Consider the following 12492-nt stretch of genomic DNA (forward strand, 5'->3'; position numbering starts at 1 on the left):
ACCCCCAGGCGATGGGCAGCGAGTCCCGGTGGTCTTGTACTCGCTCTGTGCCCCCCTGGCACTGCCTTTCCCTGCCTCTGCCTCCCCGGCACAGCTGCTCTGGTTTTGGGGGGTCTGGGCAAGAACAGGGCAGGGCTGTGAGAGCACATCCCAAACCCTTCCCTGAGCCGGCAGCTTCTCCCCCTGCTCCCCCTCACCACCTGCCCTCCTTGCAGGGTGGTGGGAGAGCCCCGGGAATTAACCTACCAATTATTTCCACCCAAATGCCACAGTTTTTCCTGGCCACTTCAGAGGCAATTCCAGCGGCTGGGAGCTCCGTGCTGCCTTCTCCCCGGCGCTGGCAGTGCCCGGCTACTGCAGGGAGCCGGGGCTGGGCGAGCGAGTCCGCCCGCAGCGCAACAGGCTCTAATCGGGGCGTAATAAAGCCAAGATGTTCCAGGACTGCTCTGCGGGGAGCGCACTCGGAGCAGCTCCGTCCTCAGCTCGGGGAGGGCTCGTCCGAAATTCCAAGTAAAACCGAGCAAATAATGATCCTGCAGGAAAGCACGGGCAGGGCTGAAAGGGCAGGTGAGCTCCGGGTGGTGCCTGGGCAGAAATACCTGGGCGGGACACTTAGGAATGACCGAAATGCTCCCTGTGGCAGGCACAGCACGCGGTGCTGCGGCTGCAAGGCTTTGGATGTCGTGGTAAAATCGCGCATCCCACTGTCCGGCCCCTTCCCTGCCCAGCCTCCGGGGGGCACAGGGGGGCTGTGTCCTGCAGGCAGGACACGGGACATGCCACCACCCGGCCCACAGGAAGGTGTGTGGGCAGGGCAGGTGATGGAGAACACAACCAGGACCGGGGGCGTATTTTGGGTCTGGAAGGGGGATTTTCAGAAAGCCCTGGGCTCTCCCAGCTGCCAGACTGGCACCTCCAAAGGACACTGGAATCACTCCCTACTTCCAAAGATCCAGCTGCCAGCACCCCAATTCCAGCTCCCAGCACTGCAGATCCGACTGCCAGCACCCCAATTCCAGCTGCCAGCACTCCAGCTCCAGTGAGGCTCTCAGCCCCACTCTCCTCACCCCACACCAGCCGTGGACCCTGAGGGTACCCTTGGCATCCTCCCACGTGTAGCCCAGCCGGCCCCGTGCCAACAACCCTGCCAGGGACTTCCAGCTCCAAACAGGGATTCGACGGGGAGAGGGAACAAAGCGGGCCCTCTGTGACTTTCTTCCCGACCTGAGCGCCGCGGTTGTTTTTAGCGCGGGCGCTGGGGATCGTCCTGCCCGGAGCACAGCCCGCCGGGCTGGACCGGAGCAGCCGCACACGGGGAAGCCACAGGGTGGGAGGGCACAGCCAGCCTGGCGATGTCCCCAGAGCGCCCCAGCCGTCCCCACGCCGCGGGGCTGGCGCGGCAGACGGGGCAGGGGGAGCGCGGGGAAGGGAGGGGGCTCGGGGGGGGGGTGATGCTGAGCAGTCTGTGCCGGAGAGACGCGTGGGGAGGGAGGGGAGGAGGGAGGGAGGGAGGGAGGGCACGGCCGGACCACACAGCGGGACGGGGGGGCCGCGGCCGGAGGGCAGCGGGGGCGAAGCTGCGTCCCCGACCTCCTCACAGACGGGACGGCTCTGGGGGCTGAGCCCGCGGGGACGGGACAGTCCGGAGGGCTGAGCCCATCGCTGAGGAGCCAAAGGCAAAACTGGGCTCGCGGGGCCTCCTCTCCCAGGCTCTGTCACCCTCCGCCAGCCCGGCTCCAGCGGGGACCCGCAGCACCCCGAGCCACCCACCTCCCACCGGGCCGGGACCCTCCAGCTCAGCCCCACAGAGGGGCTTTTCTTGTCCCCCGCCTTTGTTTTCTATTTAGTGCTTTTGTTCTCCCCTCTTTGGTCCTTTGTTCCAGCTTGTCCTTTGTTCCGACGCCTTTGGTTTCTCTTCCCTTTGATGCTTTGTCACTCCCTTCATCTTGGTGCTTTTCTTTCCCCGGGTTTTTAAGCTGGCGGTTGTTTTCCCTGGCCGCTCTGTGCTTGGCATTTTTATCCTTTCTCCTGCCTGGTCCACTCCTCGGGTCACATGGACCCGGCCCGGATTGTCTTCAAATCCCCATTTGTCTTGTTTTGGTGCCTGGATTTCCCTGCCTTTATGTCCTTTCTTAAGAGACTCTCAGCGATTTCTTCTCCCGGGTGAGGGAAGCAGGGGGGGGAGGTCGGGGCTTAATTAATTAGCGAGTGTAATCTTTAGCTGCGTGGCACCGCGGGATGTGTAGAGCATCATTATTATTGTCATTAGGATGTTAAGGGTTAGCGAGGGTTTAAATACCAGCTAATTGCAGCAAAGAGCTCCAACTTCTCAAAATTCGATCAGAAAGAGCCAGACTTGTTTTCGCCCACCAGGGTTGGGAGAAGAGAGAAATTCCTGACAGAGAGGATGAGCAGAGGCAACATGAGCCCCGAGGGGTGGGTGATGGGCATAAAGAGCTGCTGGGAGCAAGGAGGAGTGGGCTCACCTCTCCCAAGAAGACCAAAAAGCATCATCCAGCCCTTGGGAATTTTGAAGGCAGACACTGGCGACTCCCTGGCATTGGCAGAGCCCATGGAACCGGTGACCCAGCCCCAGGCCAGGGGCAGAGCTGATGCCTGGGGAGAACAGAGAGGGTTAAACTCCCTGGGGCCAACCCCCCCCTTGGAAATGGGGATTTGCCCAAGGTTTGATGGCCTGTGGGGTCGGGGGGCAGGACACAGAGCCACAGAGGGTACAAAGGCTTTAATCTGGGGGGAAAAACCGTTCCCGCAGTCGCTTTGCACCTCGAGACACAGCTCAGAGCACGTGCACAGACACAACCACAAAATCAGATAGGGGCGGCCGGGATTCGGGAGCCCTTCTCCTGAGAACAACTTCACTGCACGAGGCTGCTGCTCTGCTTTGATTCAGTGCCCCAAACACCCTCCCCAACGCCACGGCCTCGGTGCCCGCTCACACCACGACACCCCAGCTGGGCAGCGAAGGGCAGGACGTGCCCCTGCTCCCCGTGGCACTGCTGAAATATCTCGTCACTCCTGCTCCCCGCGGCCAAACCAAACCCAGGCTCCAGCTTTAGGCCCCCCCGGGCCCCCCCGGCCCGTCACATCCCACCGCACAGGTTCAGAGCAGCTGTTGCTGCTCCCCAGCTGTTGAACAGAGGAAACAGCCAAACTTAGCAACAGGATGTGCCCTCAGATAAGGTGATCGATATCAGAACAGGCAGCTTTTCAAGTGAGAGCTGAGCCCATCTGCTCGAACTGGGCAGCTCAGATGGGCCCCGATACGGCTCCGGCTCCACAACACCCCGATTTCTCCTCTCCCACCTCACTTTCGGTAACTCGGTGACGTGCCCACAGTTTGTGGCAGCTCGTGGTGGGGGGTGTAGGAGGGGTGGATTTCTGAGTGTGGGACCAGATGGGAAAAGGGCAGGAGCACGCTGGGAGCTCCAGGAAGGGATGGCTGCCTTTGGAACATCCTTCCCTGCCCAAAAAGAGGGATGCAGGTTGATCAGAAAGTGCCTGGGTGCTGCAGGCGGGGTGCTGAGGCAACACACTCTGCAAACAACACCACCAAAGCAGTGTGTAACAGTGACCCCGGGCTCCCCACACAGCCAGAACACTCCTGGGAAGAACCAGCCAGTGGGAGACAACTGGGAAGGCCCTGGAGGAGGATTGTCCAGGAAAGAACTGGATGACACCTGAACCAGCTCCATGAACCCAGAAATCAGCACAGGCACAGCAAGTGAGCTCTCCACAGTGGATGGGAAAAGCTGTCCAGTGGGAGCAGCCCCTGGCACATCCCATCCCATCTGAGGATGAGGGATGCCAGGGAATGGACCTGCAACCTGCACATGCAGGAGGCAAGACAAGGAGGGCACAGAGAGGCCCCTGTCCTCCCTCAGCCCCCTCCAGCTCCTGCCAGCAACAAGGGACAAGGGAAGGTGCCTGGCCACCCTTCCCGTGGCTCCAGGTGTGCACAAACTTGAGCTTGGTGGCCAGCAGGAAAAGGCTGGGACAGTCAGGGACATCCTCAGCCAGGATGGATGGACCTGCAGATCAACCCCTCCAAACTCTGCCAAACTGTGCCTCGTCTCGGGGCTGAGTGACTAACCCTGATCCCAACCCTAATCCTAACCCTAACCCATGGCCACGGAGGGTGCCAAGGGATGCCAGGGAGCCCTGCCAGCAGCACCCGAGGCTTCTCAGCCCAGCGGGCACCTCCCTCCCTGCCGGCACCTTCAAAGGTTAAAAACTAAAGTGCTTGAAACAAAAGGAGCCGGGAAAAGCCATCCTACTGGTCTGCCCGGTCCTGGAGTCAGGCTCCAAGTGCAGCTGTTCAAATGCAAACTCGGAGCCGATAAGCCCCTAAAACACCGGGACAGCGCCGTGGGCTCCCGCTGCGCAGGGTCCCAGCCTGGAGCCATGAGCCGATGGCATCCCCCTCCCCTGGCATCACCGGCTGGGCTCAGCCCGCTCTGCTCGCCCACCCCTCGCTCTGTCCCGCTCTCCGAAGGGCTGAACCTGCTCCTATTACAGAGCTGGCACCGGGAAGGCTAAAAAAAAAAAGCCCCGAGCCCCCCTCATCTCTCTATCCGCAGCCATGCAAGGAATATTGTTCAGCGCAGCACAAAAGCATCCCTGAAAATAGAAGCGCCAGGGCCAGGCCTGCCAGTGGCTGTGTGAGATAACGTCTACTTGCAAACAGTGTGTCTTTGTGCCGCTGTCACTGTCCCCATTGTTCAGGAGCCTATTGCCTCGGGGATATTGTTCCCTCCTTTTGTCTCAGCCCGGCTCCTTTTTGTTTGACTTTACTTACCATTTCATTCCTCTCCTTTGTGCCGGGGTTCTTGCTTTTGTCTCTCTCTCTCTCCCTTTTCTCTCTGTGATTTGTATTTAGCAATTGTTCCCGGCTCGCTGGAAGCACAATGTGCTCGGGGCTCTTTTCTCACTCCATTCATTACCTATTCAGGTGGGTTTGTTTGCCCATAGGTAATGGGAGGAGTGCAGGGGGTGGGAGTAGGGGGAGCCTGGAGGCTGGTGGTGGCCTTTGGGGACACCAGAGTCCCCGTGTCCCCCACCCTGGGTTCTCCACTCCCTCTGTGACAAACCAGCACCAGGAAAAGGCCAAATGGGAGCCCAGTTCTGCTCCCAGCCGAGGGTGCTGGCACGGACACGAGGGTGGCCGTGGGACAGCCACACACATGGAGACGTGCCCGGGCCCAGCTCCCCCTGCCCTGAATCCCAGCAGGATCCCAGGATGGGGATCCCTCACGCAGCCCGGATCCAAGCCCAGCCAACACTGATCCAAGCAGTCCCAACACTGATGGTCCCTGGTTAACACAACTTTGGCTCTCCCCCATTCCTGCTTTTCCAGGAGCCAGGGAAGGGACAAGGAGGGCATTCCATGGCAAGGAACACCAAGTCTGCTTTGCAGCAGCATTCCCACTGCCCCCCAGCATCTCCCCCGTGCTGAACCATGACTGTGCCCTCTGACAGGGACCCTCAGGGCTGCAGGGTGGGCACCACCCCCCCACTGCCAGCCCCCAGTGGCCTGAGCTGCTGCTGCCCAGCTGGAAAAGCAGGAGGGGATTCACCCCTCGGCTCTCAGACAGCCCCCAGCAGCTCGTGGGGACCACAGGGATGCAAAGAGCAGCTGAGCATCTGATCCTTGGGGGTGGCTGGATGAGGCCTGGAGACAGAGGGATGAGAGCAGAGGTGTCTGCAAACAGCTCAAAGGCTCCCGAGGTGCCCCGGGTCCTGCAGGATGGTGAGGACCCTCTGCCCCCCTTCCCCTGCTGCCTCCTCCCCGGACCCAGCCCCTGCCGAGCATTCTGGGGGGCCTGCAGCGACCAGGGTGGGGTAGTTCCTAACCCCACGAGGAGAAGGGAACCCCAGGAAACCTTCGGGGCGTGCCGTGATGGAGAGCTGACAAGTGGCCATCCCCGGAGACAACAAAGCCCCGCTGTTCTCCGGGCCCGCACCGCGTGACCTGGAGGGACTTTTCCCTCCCTCCCTCCCTCCCGCGAAACCCCGAGGATCAAAAGCATCCACCTCCTTCTCCTCTCCGGGCTCAGCCCACGCGGACGGGGGAGGCCACGGGACCCCCGAGACTCACCCCGGGAGCAAGGGACGGAGCCGGGCGGGCCGGGCAGAGGCGGAGGGTCCGCGGGGAGCCCCCGGACACGGCGGGTCCGGGGCCGCAGGACGGGGCTGCGGGGTGGGGGGGGGCGTGCCTGGGAATAAAGGGAGCAGACTGTGGGCTATTGTCTCATTGTTATGGCTTCAAAGGACAATGGGGCATTGTTGTCCCTGGGGATCCCATTGTTTGCTTTCGCTGCAGATCCCAGCCGCGCTGTGGATGGAGGTTTCCCGAGGGCCGGGCAGGCTCCGTGTGTGGGACAGTAAATAACGAGGCAGGCGTGTTTGCCTCCCCACCACCCTTCCCAAAAAGGCAGGGCACGGCTCAGCCAGGGCACGGCCGGGACCACCCACCCGAGCGGGGGGCACACGGAGACCCCCCAGCCCGCGGGGATGGGGTCAGAGCAGGGGGGTTCAGGGCGCTCTCTCCATCCCTCTGCACTCCAGCAAACCTGTGCCAGGCTGAGGGGACAAACCTCATCCAGCATTTTCCGTGGGAGCCAAAGTCCCATCTGCCTCCAGGAGCTCCGTGCCCACCTTGCACTATCCCTGTGTTTTCCCGCCTCCTCCATCACACAGCATCCCCTAAAGACCCACATCCTCCAGGCAAGGGGGTGTTTGGCTTCTCCATCACCGAGGAAAAGGCCCTTGGCACCATCAGGAGGACTTGGGAAGGGACAGCACAGCCCTGGGTGCTCCCTGCCCTGGCTGCAGCTCCCCAGCACTGATTTCCTTGGCTCCTTCCCATGGAAAATGGAATGTGGGTGCTATGCAAAGGCTGGGGGACGAGGAAGGAGCTGGGAGCCCATTCCAGCCCCTCCAGAGCCTGAGGTGGGCTGGGAGATTGCTGGAGCAGGGAAGAGATACTGCTCTCCCCAGAGACCCCCTTTCAGCAGGAGGCTGCTCACAACAGCTGGGAAGGGAGGAACTCATCCAGGGAGCCCGGGATGAGCCCCGGGAGGGGCCTGGAAAAGCCACGCTGGCAAGCTCAGCTGGGGGAAGGGGACACTGACCCTGCAGAAAATCAGCCTGGCACAGATTCCTCACCACCACTCGGGGAGCTGGGCTCAGACCCCCTCCCCAGGGGCCCGACCACCCTCCAGAGAACCCAAGGAGAGGTCCCAGACCATCTGGAAGAGCTGGAGCACACGGCCCAACCCCCCTCGCTCCCTGGACCGAAGCCCTCCCGCCCCAGGGCTGAGAGGCTGCCCAAGGTCTGGGCTCAGCTGCTGCAGAGGATCTTTCCCCACTGCCCACGTGGCCCTTGGGCACCACCCGACCCCCCCAGCCCACCCCCTGTCGGAGGGGGACAAGCCCAGCCCAAGCCCTCGATAGCCCCAGATCGAGCTCAAGAGCAAATCACAGTTTGGGGTTTTCAGAGGGAAGCAACTGCAGCTAATTAAGGTATAATTGAACCCAGGTTGGTTTGTTTATGTTTTAATCCTGGGAATTCCCACTGCTTCTAATCAGAAGATGAGGTTGGACTTTGCCTCTGAAACGCCCCTCAAAGATTAATCCGTGGAAAAAGCACCCAAAGATTTGTTTGGGGATCAATAGGAGCTATTTGGGGAAAACAGGTCAGGTGTGAGAAGAGAGGCTGGATTTTGGCACTGCTGCCTCCAACCCAGTCCCTCTGCTCCCCTGGGGTCCCACAAGGAGCAGGGGCACGGCAGATAACACAGCAACCATCCCCTGGGCACTGCCCCCCCTGGATCTGGGAGCTCCCACAGCTTTGGCTGCTCCTGCAGGTCCCTCTGGGGGACTCACTCCATCCTCTCAAGCCACCAGCCTGGGGAGGTGGCAGTGATGGGCCCGACCCCAGCCTGGGCACACACAGATGCCAACCTGCCCCAGGTGCTGCAGGGCTGGCAGGAGCCTGGCTGGGAGCTCTTTCATGCTCCCAAAAAGCGTTATTTACACAACTGTGGGTGCACAGACACACACAGACACTCTCACATGGGCTCTCCCCCCTCAAATAGTGCAATTTCCTCTCTGATAAAGAGCTCCCACCACAGCCCCCCTTTCCCTCTCCCCCCAGACTCGTGCCCCCGGCTAGGAGCCCACCTTGGGCTCTGATTTTATCTCACTTCCTCGATATGAATATTGGCTGTGCTGCTGATGAGCGATAAAGGACGGGCCCCAAACACCCTCTCTGGGGAGGAGGCAGCGCTGCAGAGGCTCTGCCGGGCCCCAGCTGACATCAAAGCCCCTCTGAGGGCGGATGCTGGTCCCTGCAGCCCCAGATCCCAGCCCACCTCCCCCAAAACAGGCTCCCCTTGGCCCTCCTGGCCCCCCAACACCCTCAGAGCAGCCCAGGGGGGGTCTGTGCTCTGTTGGGTAACAAAGGGCAGCTCTGCAGGTGCCACAAACCAGGCTGGGTGTCCCTGGTGGGGGGACTTTGGTGTCTGGGACAAAATTCCCCTCTATTTTATAGTGTCTTAATGTACAAAATCCAACCAAGGTTGGGCAACCCTGTGAGATCCCTCGCCAGGCTACTGCCAGCTCAGTTTACAAGGTGAAAACCACCTGAATAATCTCCTTAACTCTTAACCCACCCAACAGGGAGCACAGGGAAGGAGAGAAACATCCCCGGAAAACTCGGGTTTGTTCAGAGAGCAGCTTGTCTGGCAGCAGGAGAGCCAGAGACTGTTCCACTCAGCTGAGGACATCAAACCACTCCATCAGCCATCACCCCCCCGGGGCCTATTAGACATTGCTCCTATTCTGCAGACAAGAGGCTGGGGAACAGCAGATAAGGCAAAATCGGGGAAAAGCAGCAGCCAGAAGCAGGGCTGGGCCAGGAAAGCTCTGTCTGATTTTGGAGCTCCGGCCCTTGTGGCAAGAAACCCTCCTGCAAACCTGGTACCTGAGCTCAAACACGTGGAAGAGATGCTAAACTCACCCAGTCCCACCCCTTCCATGGGCAGGGACACCTTCCACCAGCCCAGGTGGCTCCAAGCCTTGTCCAACCTGGCCTTGGACACTTCCAGGGATCCAGGGGCAGCCACAGCTTCTCTGGGCACCCTGTACCAGGACCTCCCCACCCTCCCAGGGAGGAATTTCTTCCCAATATCCCATCTAACCTTTCCCTCTTTCAGTTTGAACAATTCCCCCTTGTCCTGTCATCTTCCAGGCAAAACCTGGACTAGGGCCTGGGCCTCCTGGGTTTATTAAATACTCCCAGGTGAGTAAAATAAACTGCCCAAGCCTGAATCTGTCTCGTGGGTTCGTTTTACCACATCTACCCCCCAAATCCTGCAGTGGACGTCAGCCTGCCCCTCCACAAACCCACTGGGATCGTGGGAGAAGCCCTGGAAGCATTCCCCACCGTGACACTGCTGGGTGGGAACACGGCCCAAAGGCAAGTGCTGGGAAAATTGGGCACAGGAGGGATAAAAACCTCCGGGAACGGGGTCGGGGTCGTCTTTTGGGCAACGGAGTTTGCGAGGACACCGTGGGCTGAGCTCCATCCAGGGGGATCAGGGAACACCCCTGACCCACAGCCCAGGCTACCACTGGAGAGGGAAGCGGGAGATGGAGCAGCTCCAGTGACCCCAGTGGCGCTGGGAGCGGGAAGGGGCCGCGGGCACTGGGAGGAGGCGGCGGCGCGGGGGGCGGGCGGAGCTGCTGCTCATGTGGCAGAGTGTCCCCGCTGAGGGCAGGCACAACGCCCATGACTCATTTTTCCGAGAGATGTTACAAACAATGGGAATGATGCCCCTGGTGGGTCTGAATGTGAGGAGGCCCGGCGGGGGGGCTGCCATGCTGGGCACCTTGTGTGTGGGCTGCCAGCGCAGGGCACAGCTCAAAGCCTGCTGCAGCCAGTTCGGGGTGTTTGCTTCGAGGACATTCCGCAGGGATCTGGGGAGGGGTGGGATTTCTGCAAGGATTTTTGGGGGGGGTGAAAGGGCAAAATGGCTGCTCAGCAAACTCCTCTCTCGCCGTGGCATCCGATGTGCTCGTGGTGGGCACAGACCCCGGGGCAAAGAGAGGAGCAGCTTCACTGCCCACGGAGGAAAACGGCAAAGAACAATCCCGAAGAGTTCCATCCCCATGTGGGACTGGAACAACAACGGGCAGGGAATTTGGGAAAGCACTGCAGGGCTTTCAGGCTGCTCCCCCCTCAACACATGTTCTCCATACTCAGATGGTGCCCCCAGGGCACAGTTTCTAAGCCCCTTTGAGTCCTTGACCTTCCACTGTTGTCTGCTCCATACTATTATTTTTAGGCACACAATCCCTAAAACATCCCAGCGCTGGAAATACGTTCCCAGATAACGTGCAGTGAAGCACGGGGAGGGGAGAGGCTGTGGGAGAAGGGAATTCTGTGGGATCAAAGGTGGTGGCAAAGGGGATTTTCCCTTCCCAAACCCCACACAGCCCCACATCCCACCTCCCTGTGTACTTGTTTTACACTCAGCATTACAGGCCTGAAAAGATGGGAATTGCTGAAGGCATCCCAAGCTCAACACAAATCCATGGCCTGCCCGGGATGGATCCTGCTGCTTCCCACACAGCCTGAGCAGGACTCCAGTGACACCTTGGGAGAGCACCAACTGCAGGCAGGTCAGACATTGGGGTTCAAACTCATAAAACCATCCCATAAATCACGGAATCCCACCAAAGAACCACAAAGTGATCCCGTCTGGAAAGGCAGGACCCCTCTGCCTCCTCCCCGGGGGCTCTTTCACAAGCACGGAGAGCTCGGCCCCCAAAAGGACTGGGCTGGGCCAGGCCAAGCAATTCCCAAGTGCAAGAGGGAAGAAAAGCAGCCTTTTCCCAGAACCCCAGCGCCACAGGCAGAGAAAAGGGGCAAATATTTACTCAAAGCACCTTCCAGGGCTAAGAGAGAAAAAAATCAAACACTGCAGAGCCCCACCTGGGTGTGAGTGGGCTCTCACCTGCCTGGCACAGCCAGGGAGCAGCCCAGGAGCTCTGTCTTACCCCCCCTCCGGGCATCAGGAGTGCAGAAGCAGGTCTCAGTCTCTCAGTTTTTAAGAGAAAGGAGCTCTGTTTCTGTAAAACAGACATTTGGGTAGGGTGAGGTGGTGTCCAAAAGCACCCTCAGCTGGATTTGGGGTTGTGACAGGTATCCAGGTGCTGGGAGAGGTAAGAAACTCCCCCTGGCAAGTCCCACCATAGGAATTTTGATTCCTAGAGAAGTGTGAACACTCCAGGGTGGGATCTGTGCCACAACACGAAGTCCCACTGCGATACCCAGCACTCTGGGCACTCCTGATCATCCACCTCAAGGCATCTCCTCCCAAAAGAGACCTCACACCCACCCACAGCCCCCTCCCACCAGCCCCCACCCCCCTGCCCCGGAGGGAAAGGGATTTGCACGTTATGGAAGAGTGGAATTTGCACGTTATGGAAAAGTCCAGCTGGCAGAAGCAAACACGACAGGCCTGAAGGGAGCAGAAAGCCAAAGGGAAGGGGGGTTGCTGCACACCGAGCCCCAAGGGAAGCACTCACTCTGCCCGCTCCTCCTCCCCGCTCAGCACGCCCAGAACCTTCCACTCCTCATCCCCTCCGGCCGCAGGGGAAGGTGCCGCTGGTGCCCGGGAGATCCAGGTGGGAACACTGCAGAGCAAACCCCGCACCAGTCAGCCCAGTTCGCTGCCTTCCAGCTTGTCTGGGAGCCGGTAACGCTGCTGAGGAACTCGGAGTTCCTGCCGAGGCTTGACACGCTCGGCTGGCGGGGCTGGAGCCGCCGAGCCCGCAGCTCCCTCTTCTGTCCAGCGAACTCCTTGGCAGCCACTTTGTCCCGTTCCGGCAGGAATTTCGGCTCCCCGGCCGAGCAGCTCCGGAGCCGTCACCTTCTCCCTGCCTGCAGCCCGGGAAGGCGCCGGGAGCTGGAAGGATTCGGGGTTAAAACGCTCCGCGAGCCTTCGGATGAGTCAGCCCTGCGGTTTTTCGGAGGACAGACAAGTGTTTCTCGGGCCCGGATTGTTTCTGTGCCCTGTCCCTGGGCTGGCCATGCCCAGGAGCTGTTGTTGGACCGCAAGGCTGCAGTGCCAGGAGCTGCTGGAACAATGGGGCTGTGTTTCCTCCTGGACATGCAGGGCTCTCCTGGAGGCCCTTTGCAGCTCCATGGCTTCCTGCCGGGAGCCTCTTTTCTCCTGCAGCTCCCCCACGCACATAATTAGGGACTATTTCGGGACCTTATCGGAGATGCCTCGGCCCTGATTAGCCTGGACTTCCTTCCTCCCATCCTCGACCTGCTCCAATATCGACGTCCAGCGGCGCTAATTTGATCATATCAGAGGAGCTCTGGAGGCATCAGGGACTCTCAGAGTGCTCCATTTGGAGCTGGCAGCAGCAGGGCTGATAAGGACCAGCCATTTCTCCTCA

The sequence above is a fragment of the Lepidothrix coronata genome, unplaced genomic scaffold, assembly GCF_001604755.1.
Source record: "Lepidothrix coronata isolate B3197 unplaced genomic scaffold, Lepidothrix_coronata-1.0 Scaffold199, whole genome shotgun sequence".
Taxonomy (NCBI): domain Eukaryota; kingdom Metazoa; phylum Chordata; class Aves; order Passeriformes; family Pipridae; genus Lepidothrix; species Lepidothrix coronata.